At 37.0% G+C, this 12,724-nt stretch overlaps 1 pseudogene; it reads left to right on the top strand.

Annotated features, from left to right (window-relative positions):
- Nucleotides 1-10,238, top strand: part of LOC118008970 — a 36,087-nt pseudogene extending 25,849 nt beyond the window's left edge.
- The last annotated feature ends 2,486 nt before the right edge of the window (nucleotides 10,239-12,724 follow it).

The raw sequence follows: 12,724 nt of genomic DNA, 5'->3' as shown, positions 1-12,724 counted from the left end.
TGCATGGAAATTTAAACCCCCTCTTCTATGCTTTGCTAAAAACCTACTGGTTAGGACAAATCACATGGATTCCCTTGAATACCAGTTGGTAGGGAAAAGTGGGGGAATATGTTACTATTAAATGATGACTAATTATCTCAGCCACATAAAGTGTCTGGCACATAATACTCTATGAATGCTGCTTGAATGCTGAATAAGGGAATATTGTGATTGACAGACAGCAGAAGAGCATTGCAGAGAAATGAAAAAGCAATGACACTGAAGTGGGAAAGTAAAAAGAGCCTATTCTGTGAAAATTGGTAAGTATAAGTTTGAGGCAGATAGATAGATAGATAAAAATGACCTAGTGGATGCTAGGTCAAGAAGTTTAAAATATACTTGGAAAATAACCACGAATGGATGGTGTGCTCTGGGTCATCAAATCATCAGACCTTTAAAAACATTTTTAAATTAAGCTTGATATTACATTAGAAAGGAAAAGGGTCTTCTTTTTCCAAGACAGCAAAATAGAGAATATGGATGATAATTTAAGAGAAATTTTGAGAGATCCAACAAATGTGTGAGTGAAGATGGAAAACTATGAGTGGCACAACAACTAACATATTGTCCCATATAATATTCCAGACACTGTCTAGACACTTTACATCTATTGATTCATTAAACCCCACAAGAAACATATGTGATATATACTATAAACTCTCCCCAGCTTAGGGATGAGGAAACTAAAGTTTTAACAGAGCAGTTAAGGAATTTACCACAAGTCGTATAGCACGTAAGTGGTGATTTCTTTGGTCTATAAAGCAAGAGGTATGGAATCTGCTAAGAAAAGAATGAGGATTTGCAGAACTGTAGAAAATGCCTGAAGAGTCACCCTAAGGAATATAATAAGTCAGTAAGCCCTCTTAGGTTTAGTAAGAGCTATGTTGTGTCACTCCAATTTTCTACCACGAAATCAGTAATTGGGTAAAGCTATTCAACAAAGATAAAAGGAAATCCTAAGCAAAAATATAGCTGAGGTAACTATTGTTTTGTTCAGCTGGGGTTGATTCCTTGTAGAAATTTCAATGCCCCATCTCTCTGGTTACTTTTTACTTACAACTTAAGTGAGGAGAAACTCCACAGGAGAATGCATCAGAGGTAACAATATATCCAGGCCTTATTTACTTTTGTTGACTAGTTGCTCTAATTGGTTGCTATTTTTAGCAGTGTTGATTTTTAAAAGTTGATGGGGAAAGAAATTGGCTTATTTAGATGTCAAGCCATTTATTTGTATCTTACTTGTCAGTATGTGGGGTTCAAAAACTATTTGTTCACCATTGTCATGCATATTTGGAAGTTGAGGGTGTGTTCCATATATGAAAGTGCATAAATTCTGCTATTTTTAAGATCAAATGTATTTTCCCTTTTAATTATTGCTAATATTTATTCATATCAGTTTTTATAAAAAAACATTTCTGAGGCAAATAAAATGCTAGTTACAGGAAAGATACAGGCCCTTGTTTTGTTGCCATTTTGTTGCTCTACAAAATCAGTGAGGACTCAGGAAAAAAAAAACCCGTCTCTGGCAGTGCAAACTCACGGTTGCACATCGATTATTTGCCAGGTGGCTACCGCTGAGAACAAATGACATCTGTAGAAAATCAAATAAGGCAAGGCAACAACTTTGAAAGTGCCATCTGAATTTTCATTCATTTCCTAATGTCATGCTTTTCAAATTGCATCACGTTCTCATTTCTGCTCTCTGTTGTTACTTTGGAAAGAGAAAGCAAAAATTAAACTACATTTTGAAATGTGACCTCAATTAAGAAAAGAAGTTGTCATTGTCCTTGTGGTAAGCATCACTATTTATCAATGTATTTGATTCTATTTAGGGAGGCACTAAAGAAAGATATGTTCAGGAACATTCAAGGGTCTTTGTTGCTCCCACAGAGAGAGTTCTCTCCCATTTTCTGTAGTCTTCACAATGTCCACGAACCTCATAAATGTATATGCAAATGAAAAAAATGAATACGTGCATTTTTTCTGCAAGAGGACCTATCATGCTAAGATACTGTTTCTAAAATCAGCTAAGATTACTTGCTATCTTTAAACAAAATTATTTTCTTACTCTTCTATCCCATTTTCCCCTTCCATAAGCAGATTAAGTTCAAGGAAAATGGTTAGTCACAGTGGTCAGTCTCTTTTTAGGAGAACCAACAGAAACCCTTGATTAACTAGGAAAATTCCAGTTACATTCCATCATATCTACCTGATACTTGAGAACCTGGAAAATTACCCAATAGGGCATTAATTATCACAAGGAGACACTGATTTTCAAGACTTGCTTTTAAAAGATTCATGTTCAGAAAAAATCGAAATCATGTTCACAGTTCACATATTTGTGTGTGTTGAGTGGTCTGGGGAGGCAAATCTGGAAGATGGGAAGGAAGAAAGCTGGAAGAAAAAAATATGGGTAGAGGGGGACAGGGAGAGATACAGTTGCATAGTTTTACTAAGGGAAGACACAATGTAGAATAAATTTTTACAGAGCGATTAATATATATTTTAATATATTTATTGAGGTATAATTTACATACAAAATCGTCATTCTTTTTAAGGGTACAGTTGATGAGTTTTAACAAATGTGTGTAGTAGTGTAACTACCAACACAATCAAAATATAATACATTTATCTTCATCACCCAAAAAATTTCCCTCATGTCCCTTATCTGCCCATACCCAGGCCCTGGCAAAAATGATTCATTTTTTTTAAGATTTTATTTTTAAGTAATCTGTATACCCAACGTGGTGCTCAAACCTACAATCCCAAGATCAGGAGTCGCATATTCCACTGACTGAGCCAACCAGGTGCCCCAGAAATAATTCACTTTCTGATTTACGATATTGCCTTTTCAAAATGTCACATGAAGGGAACCATACAGTGTCTAGTCCTTTTTGTCTGACTATGTTACTGTTAACATAATGCCTTTGCAATTCATCCATGTTATAAGATGTATTAGCAGCCCATTCCTTTTTTCGCTGAGTATTATTCTATTGTATGAATTCTCCACAGCGTGTCGACCTGTTTTTCAGTTGATAGACATCTGAGTTGTTTCCAGTTTGGGTCTATTATGAATACAACTGCTTGAACCACTCACTGAGTACAGGTCTTTTTATGGACATTTGTTTTCACTTCTATGAGGTAAATACATATCTACAATAGAATTCCTGGGTCTCCACTATATGTTTAACTTTATAGGTAACTCTGAAACTCTTTTCCAAAATAGCTTACCATTTTGCATCCCCAACAGTGATGGTTAGCATCCTAGTATCTTTCCTAACATTTGGTATTGTCCGTTGTTGTTTGTTTTTTTTTTTTAAGCCATTTTAATGGATTTGCAGTGGTAACTTATTAACTGCCATTTTAATCTGCATTTCATATTAAGTAATAATGTTGAGCATCTTTATATTATTTATTGACCTAATTATTTTTTGTGAAGAACCTGCCCAGTTTTTTTGCTTATTTGTCAAATTGTTGTCTTTTTACTATTGAATTGTAAGAGGTTTTTAAAATACACATATTTCAGATACAAGTTCCTTATTCAGTATTTGTTTTACAAATATTTTTTCCTAGACTTCTTAGAAACAATTCAGAAAAAGAAGAAAAAAGGGAAGGAGTTAACTTACTGATTTCCAGGTTTGCTATAAAGCTATAATAATCAAAAGGGTATGACATTGGTATAAGGTTGAACATATAGAACAATGGAACTAACTAGGAACTATTATAAATTTACACTTATAAAACAACTTTACATACATCATCTTTTATCTAATTTAACCCTCAATTTTTCTTTTCACAGCAGGAGTATATTATACATCTTTGTAATTCTTCAACCATCAAAATGAACAAAATTTCCATAGGTTGTGTTTCATTGTCTTATAAGATAAACTTTTTTTTTGAGTATTTTTATTTTCCTTTTATTGTGAAACTTCCACTTAGCCATAATGCACGTTCCCCTTCTGACTTGTTGTAACAGACGTCATATATTGTTAGGCTTCTATAAATTTCTTATTCTAAAGAGGCTTTATCTCCAAGACTGTGTCCCTTTTTAACCTAACTATAATTGTTCTACAGTCCATAAAGCTATAATTGTTCTACAGTCCACATAATATTATCTTAGAGTTCTTGGTGAAGTACATTCAAGGCTCTTCAACCTCATACTCAGGAAGAGAAATTGGGCAGAACTTTCACTGTACCCAGGTAAGCCTAAACAAATATCTGTTTTAACCCTCCTCTTAAATTTTCCTTCCTAAAGTAGTCTAAGAAGTACAGGAATTCAATCGGGGGTGGGGGGAAATTCCAGCCATAAATTTCCCCTTTGTGATTCCTTCCTATTGGACACAAGATCTCTTGTTATAATCCTGGAAATGCCTACCATCTAAAATGAAGCCAGGTCTGTTTAAGGAAAGCTCTCTGGTTTGCAGGTCCTCCTGCCTCTAGCAAAGACAAAAGGCATTCCTCCTTAGTCAATCTTCGCTGACAAGGGCTCTGCACTAGGATTTGAGACTAGAACCTCACTCGAGTACTTCACTTGGGCAGGTGGTGTCCAAATTTTCCCAGAAACTTAACCAGAAATAAACTCCTATGTTAACAAATTCCACATAATCCCCTAGCACTGTCTTCATACCTATAATATTTATAGCCTTGGGAAATTGAAATAGTGTTAGAGAAAGAACCCTGAGGACTTTGAGTGCACAGAGGGCCTGGCAAATTGTGGGGTTCTCAGTCAAGAGTGAGGGCTTGGGGCGCCTGGGTGGCTCAGTCCTTAAGCGTCTGCCTTCAACTCAGGTCATGGTCCCAGGTTTCTGGGATCGAGCCCCGCATCGGGCTCACTGCTCCGCGGGAAGCCTGCTTCTCCCTCTCCCACTCCCCCTGTTTGTGTTCCCTCTCTCACTATGTCTCTCTCTGTCAAATAAATAAATAAAATCTTAAATAAAAAAAAAAAAAGAGTGAGGGCTCAAGTAGCAACTGAAAAGGCAAGCGGAGGAGCTATTTATGGCCTCTCTTTACCACTTGACTCTAGCCAAAGGCAACGCAGCTGCAACACAGATTTTGTAGAAAAATTCAATGAAGCAGTGGCATAAGACAAAAGAAATATCGTTTCAGTAATAAAATTCTTCACTAACTGATAAAGTTGTCTCTAGCTTTTCTGTGAATCCTGGTGAAACCAAGGTGTATTGAAAAATGCATTACTTCTAGCTTTCTCACCCTACTTTTCCCATCCGTACTCATTTTTCAACCAGGCAATCACTTCATTCATCCACTCAGTATACATTTATTGAGTTCCAGGTACAATTTTTTGCCTCTGAAATACTGAAATTAGAAGAAACTCCCTCAAGGTGTTCACAATTGCTTTAGAGACAAGTGGACAGAAAGACCTGGTCTAGTGTGAAAATGAATAGCATGGAGTGTTTGGGGAGTGCAGAGGAGAGATTGAATTACAGACACAAAAACCTACATCCAATAGTGCAAATTCCTATGTTGGAACTCAAGACGCAACTTTTCAAGACAGTCTTTGTTCAACCCTATCTTCTAAGAAGAGCCCTTAGTCATGTATTTGGGAAACCCAGTTTTTGTGGACTTCAAATTTTGGAAGGTGGTGATGGGACAGTAAGAACTCTCCTGGCTACCTCTTGCAGAATTTAGGAATATTATTATATACAGGGTTTGCAATTACTATCTCCGGTGCCCTTATACTAAGACTGGACGAAATTAAAAAACCCACAAAACTCTGTCTCCTAAGAAATAAATAATTTCAAGAATGAGAAAAACTAAAAGAAGCCGTGAATCTCTACATGTTTCACAAAAAAGTATATTCAAAATAATTTTAATTTTATTATTAAAAGTAAAATGTATACAATATAATGGAGCATTTGCTCTGGACTATTTCACCAAGTTGCTTAAATTTAGATATTAATTGTGAATAAGGTTATTAATAATGACCTAAGGTATCTCTTGGTGATGAAAAAATATATTTGAAATTAGGCAATACCTTAATCATATTTAAAAAGTTCTTTCTTACTGATTAAATCAATGTAGATTAAGAGGGATATTACTCTTAATGTGCTTTCCATGAATATGAAAAGATCCTAGAAATACAAGACATTCATAAAAATTAGTAAATGTTCTGAGGATCTAGTCAATAATACCCATCCCCAATTTAATCAAAGATTCTAAGATTTGTTTTTTTTAATAACTTGAATGTTTAGAAATGGAAAGTTCTATACAACCAAATTTTTACTTTCAGAACCCTGACTTTTAATCTCCATTATTATTTATATATTTTTATTTCACAATAAAAAATTTGGCTTTGAACTATGCTAATTTCTGAACTGAATCTTTCACATGACAATTTATACTATAAGATGCTACCAAATAACATTCACAAATCACACATTTAATCTAGGATTAAGTCTCTGTTTTAATCAAAAGCATAAATATCTCCTGTTCTCAAAAGATCCAAGTCCCATTTTCTTAAACTTGCTTCCCAGGTCTTCATGATTTGGACCCAAACCCCTTTAAGAGCTCTGTCTCTTATGAATACTTCGTGTACTACACTCTCCAGAAAAATAGAACATCTTATTATTCCCAAGTATAGTATGAATTTTCTTCCCCTGTGCTCTTGACTTTGTCTTTTCTTAAGTATTTTATCAATACCCGTCTATTAAAATCCTACAAGTTTTTTAATCTAAAAAAATGTTTTTACTTTTCAATGATTGCATAAGTATCTTTAGACAGGAATCATTTTATAAAATACTCTTACTATCCTCATTTTAATACATGGTTTAATATTCTAAGTAGTTTGTGGATCAGTGAAAGAAGAAAATGTTTTTTTCAAACATAGGAATTTAATTTGAAATTTGCTACCATTTAGCAGATCAGTTAAGAATGTGTTCTGGAGTAAAAGTAAATGGGTTTGTATTTTGGGTCCATCACTTTCTAACTGTCTTTGGAAAGTTATTTTTCTGTGCTCCAGTTGTCCATTTTGAAATGGGTTTAACACCAATCCAGACCTCATAGGGTTGGTGTAAAAATTAAATTAATGAGTGCAGTTAGCATGCTTAGTAGAGTGTCAGCATATTTTAAACAATGAATAAAACTTAATGAATGATTAAGTGGAAGATAAAATACTTGTAAATAAGTTTTCCTGAGCATGTTCTACTTTTAGGTATATATGGGGCCTTTGCTTAAATTATTTTCTGTTAGTCAAAACCATTATCACATTATCAACCCAATTTGACTAAGAATCAGATTTTTAAGTCTCCCTTACAGCCTGCCAGCCATGAACTCGAGCAGTTAACAAGGGGCCCTCCAAATGGGCTCTTGGTGGAGGTCAAGAACTGGCTCCTGTCCAAATGTGATCCTCAGAAGGAGGTGGAGCTCCAAAGCTAGGTAGAGGGACTCACAGGCCTCAGTATCAGGCCCGACTTCCAGAAGGTTCTGAAAGATAGAATTATCTTGTGCACACTCATGAATAAGCTGCAGCCGGGCTCAGTCCCCAAGATCAACCGCTCCATGCAGAACTGGCATCAGCTGGAAGACCTGTCCACCTTCATCAAGGCCATGGTCAACTACAGCATGAACTCCATGGACCTATGGTGTCTTTTCTTGCCCTGACCACGAAGACCAAGACAAAGGGGCTGCAGCGCGGCTTGAAGATCGACGTCAAATACAGAAGCAAGAACACAACTTCGATGATGCCACCATGCAGGTGGGCCAGTGCTCACTGGGCTCCAGATGGGCACCAACACATGTGCCAGCCAGTTGAGCATGATGACTTATGGCACAAGAAGGCGTCTATATGACCCCAAGAACCATGTCCTGCTACCCATGGACCACTCAACCATCGGCCTCCAGATAGTCACGAACAAGAGTGCCAGGCAGATGGGCATGACGGCACATCTACGATACCAAGCTGGGGACTGACAAGTGTGACAACTCCTCGTGTCCCTGCAGATGGGCTACACACAGGGAGCCAACCACAGTGGCCAGGTCTTTGGCTTGGGCCGGCAGATGTATGACCCCAAGTACTGCCCTCAAGGCCCAGTGGCAGATGGGGCTTCAGTGGCTGCAGGTGACTGCCCAGGCCTGGGGAAGGCCCCAGAGTGCACCCCCTACCACTAGGAGGAGGCACACTACTAGGCACCTGAGCCGGGTGTCTCCCCACTTCACCCTGTGTGCTTTTTGGGTTCTGTTTTTGTCTTGTTTTTCTCCTTTTCTCCTTGTCTGAGTGGTGCCAGTTGAGGGTCTGTGAGGAAGGGCTAAAGGCACATGCAGAAGTGTGTGGTGCGGGGGTTCCCGCCAGGGCACATCCAGGCAGCAAATTTCCCAGCAGGATTAGGGCTGAGCCGTAGGGGTTTGGGGGAAGAAACCTGGGCAGGGAGGGAACGGACCCCAAATGGTTTCCGGTTGCTTCTCCCTCTCTTCCATTTTCTCTGCCGATCAGTTTGTGGTTTCTGTACCCACAGAAGTTTCAGGAAGTTTTAATGAAAGAAAAATAATTCCTTGCAGGAGAGTGGTAGGTGGATGCTAGAAGGGGATGCTGGGAAGGAAGTAGGTCCCCTGCAAGAGGGCCAGGCCACAGTCCAGAAATCTTTTAGGTCTTGGGAGGAACTGGATTTTGCCAGCACTCTCAGACCACCCCCTGCAAGGGCCTAGTGGAGAAACTGAGGCCCAGATAGGACAACAGAGTTCTAAGTGGTTGAGGCAAAGCCACCCCCTTTCCCGTATGTGTCCTCATTCCTCTGCCAAGTACTGCACAAGGATCCCCACCCGGAGGTCCTCCCTGGGGACTGGCCCCCATCCAGGAGTCCTGGGACCAAGAGATAATGTGAAATGTCAACTGTGGACCAAAGGCAATAAAAACCTCCTTAGGAAGAGAAAACCAAAAGGCTCCCTTGCAAAGTCCTCTATAATAATTACTTGAGCTATGAATTTTGAACCCATTTCAACAGTTTGATTCCTAATTACTGCTCTAAAATAAGCTCTGTATATGGTCCTGTATCAATGGTTTCCAGGTTTTCACTCTATTTCTACTTCCCTACCCCATCCATCACTCCTGCCAAAATTGTCTCTTATGACGCAGGAGTGAGCATTTGTGGGATTTCTGCAGGTGAAGCACAATGATAATCCCTTGGATTACTCAAAAACCTGTGGATATTAGGCTTTTCCCAATTGACCAGAAAATGCTATTAATGTAAAGCAATAACATAAAGGTTAAAAGAAAAAATAGTAAGCCCACATATATACACACACAAAAACTAAACAAGAATACTTATGAAACATTTAATATTAACATTAATACAAATTAATAACACAGAAACTTGGAGCAAGATATGAAATCCTTCTCAAAGCAGGTATAAATCAGTTTCTCAACACAATGTCTTGCTTTCTTAATCTTACTCATTTTCTAAATGCTGTAACTTAACTTCTAATTTTTTTTTAAATGGTACATTTGTCTTATAAGAGACTTTTTGTAAGCCTCCATCCATTTTTCATGCATTTATACATTAATGAGGATTATAGTATCCATGGCAAAGACTAGATTTCTTATGGTGAATTACAAATAAATATATGTGGGATAAGCTTTAAAATTTAATCAAATATTTGTGACATCTGTCCTCAGAACAGAAGTTATAATATAATGACAGGTTACCACAGTTCACTGCAACTTGAATAATCAAGATATCTGATTTATCATAGTGGATTTCTGCTTAATTAATATTAAAATATCAGTAGTTTCAGAATAAGATGGTATTTCAAGTAAGGATACACTCATAGTCTATGGTCTGAAACATCTTGTTGAAACCTCTTGTCTCTAGTTAGGAATGATGCAGAGATGGCTAAAATGAGCAAGCAGATTTGCAAAGCATGAACATAGTCACATAATGATGAATTTTCTCTCTTCTAATTGTAGAAAAGTCCATATCTTTGCTTAGTATAGAATTCAAAATATCACCTCTATATCCTGGATTTGTTTATATCCACATATCTTCATCTTCAAATATTCTCCATGTAGGTCAATGAGAATTTTTTCTTTCCTTTCTGTTTTTTTTTCTTTTTTTCTTTTTCTTTTATTTTTGCATGTGTATGTTTGTATGTAAACAGAAGGCATGACATTGCCCATATTTAAGCCAAGTCAATGAAAATATTCATAAAAAGCATGAAATTGGCAACTTGAATAAATTTTTTTTAAATGAGGAGTATTTGGGCTGGGTTACTGTACCTTTTTATTCAGTGACCTTCTATATATCATATCATATATGACATCGTCATAAGTAAATGTACTGACCCTCTACTCAGAGCTTGGTTTCTGGTTACTTGCACATTCAGTTATATTCCAAAGGATGACAGAATATTCTTCATTAAATAATACTCTCCAAGATAGATATCATGTCTAGGCAAATGTGCATTTGAAAATGCTGTAGTGTTAATGATTTCTATTGAGAATGAGTAATTAGGTGTCACCATTTTGGCCAGAAAGATAATTTTGCTTTTCACTTCTAGGCAGAATGCTAAGATACTGATTCATATCAGCTTATTAAATTCCACAGTAGAAAATGTACCTTGCATTTTCAGAGAGAAGGAAGTTTCCTGTCTTCAAATGAGACTTCACACTTCCCTTCCAAATTAGATTTTAACTTACAGTTGTGTTAAAGTTTTCCTAACAAAAATCATTTAATTTTTCATTTTTTCTACTTTCTCAATTATTTTGCACTGAGATTTCTTGAAAGGCACCAAAAGATTGAACATGGGACCGCATATATTAGCAAGATCAGCTTACCTCTCTGGTAGGGATAGGCTGTCAGGAAGATCTTAGACTGTATACAGTGAAGTATGTGTGTATGTGTGGGTTTGCACGCGCTCTCGTGCACATGAACACAGACATACACCTGTTTTTTTTAACTGACTAATATTTGCCAAAAGTCACCAAAATATTTAACTGCAGGTTACAAATCCAGCTGAAATACAAAGTATCCTTATTCCAATTGAGAGTTATATTTTGAAGAATAAAGAAAAACATCCAGCATTTCCTCAAATTATTAATAAAACAAAACAACATCATATAAAGCATTTTAAGCAAATAGCACACAGATCAAAATATGAATAAATTAATTTATAAGCTTGTGTCATGCTTAATATTAGGAGACATTTGGGAAAAAAACATTGTTACTAAAAAAATAGAAGTTAAACAAGGTAACAAAGCAAAAAATAACAATCTAATGTTCCTTGAATGCCCAAGGGTGGGTCATGATCAGCTTACATGCTATGTATTTGAGATGGTCTAGTGGATTGCTAGGAGGCTTTTCTCTTTGTCATTTCCAACAAAGAATAAATTCCACAGACAGTGTCATCAATATCACTACTAAAAACTTCCCCTATCAGCAATCTGATCTTGTTGCTATTTCTACTGCAATTTACCTTTTATGCCTCATTACTTTATTTAGAAAATGAACACATGCAGTTGAACCTTTGGAGAAAGGGACTATGTCATTTTCAAGTTAGTAAGAGCTGGTAAATGTATCTCAAACCTGAGAAAGATGGACTATGAAAGTTGAGAGTAAAGCTGGGCATGGGCTGAGACTCTGAGAGGAGAGTCACACCACTGGAATGGAAGTAGTTAAGGAAGGAACTGAGAGCTCCATTCAGCTCAGATTTTAAAGGCACATTTTAAAAGATTTTTTTAAAGTAAGGCTGAATTGAAGACTTGTAGAGTGTTAAATATTTCTTAAACTAGGCAGATTAAACTAGTGGTGAAATACATGAATTCTGGAGTTAATTCCCTGGGTTGGCATCTTAGCTTTGCCTTTTGCTACTTTGTCTTAAGCAAGTAAGCAAACTCTTGAGTCTAGTTTGCTGATCTTCAAATCAGGGCTAATATTAGAGCTTTTCCTTTGTATTATTGTGAAGATATAGGAGAAGTAAACACAGTCTGGCAAACAGTGCACAATAAATGTTACTACAATTTTTAAAAATATATTTTAACTTTTTGTTATTTTTAAAGGGTTGTAGCTAAGTTAATTTTGCCAAAGGAAAATTGTACCAGACAAGGAAGACTTTTTGCAAGACTGTTGCAATAGGGGAGAGATATTTAATTAAGTTCTGAAACATAAGGCAGACAGTGTTTAAGAGCTGGGTGAACAAGTGGAACAGTACTAACCAGTGTTAAGCAGGGAGTTTGGTCAGTGTGATTTGGCCATCTGTGTTTTATTCTCCCCACTAAGACTAGAAAATAGGGGTACTATCTTTCTTAATGATTAAATGTCAAAGGGATGGCTCCCCGGGTCCTTGAGAAAGATATTCCTGGGTTGTAAAACTGGCAAGAAGCTTGGATACGATTTACATCTCAAAGGGACAAAGGAAGAATTTACAGTTGCAAGTTTTCTAAGGTAAAAACTCTAAGAAAAGGGAGGTCAGGGGCCAAGAGTCAAGAAGAAAACTGTCTAGGGCACCTGGGTGGCTCAGATGGTTAAGCGTCTGCCTTCGGCTCAGGTCATGATCTCAGGGTCCTGGGATCGAGTCCCGCATTGGGTTCCCTGCTCAGTGCAGAGCCTGCTTCTCCCTCTCCCTCTGCCACTCCCTCTGCTTGTGCTCTTCTGTCTATCTCTCTGTCAAATAAATAAATAAAATCTTAAAAAAAAAAAAAAGGAAGAAAACTGTCTAAAGTTTAGTCAGGCTGAGAACA

The sequence above is a fragment of the Mirounga leonina genome, unplaced genomic scaffold (genome assembly GCF_011800145.1).
Source record: "Mirounga leonina isolate KUSES-001 unplaced genomic scaffold, KU_Mleo_1.0 Mir_126, whole genome shotgun sequence".
NCBI classification, from domain to species: Eukaryota; Metazoa; Chordata; class Mammalia; order Carnivora; family Phocidae; genus Mirounga; species Mirounga leonina.
The sequence above is the reverse complement of the archived record's forward strand: the minus strand, read 5'-3'. Positions and strand labels throughout refer to the sequence as shown.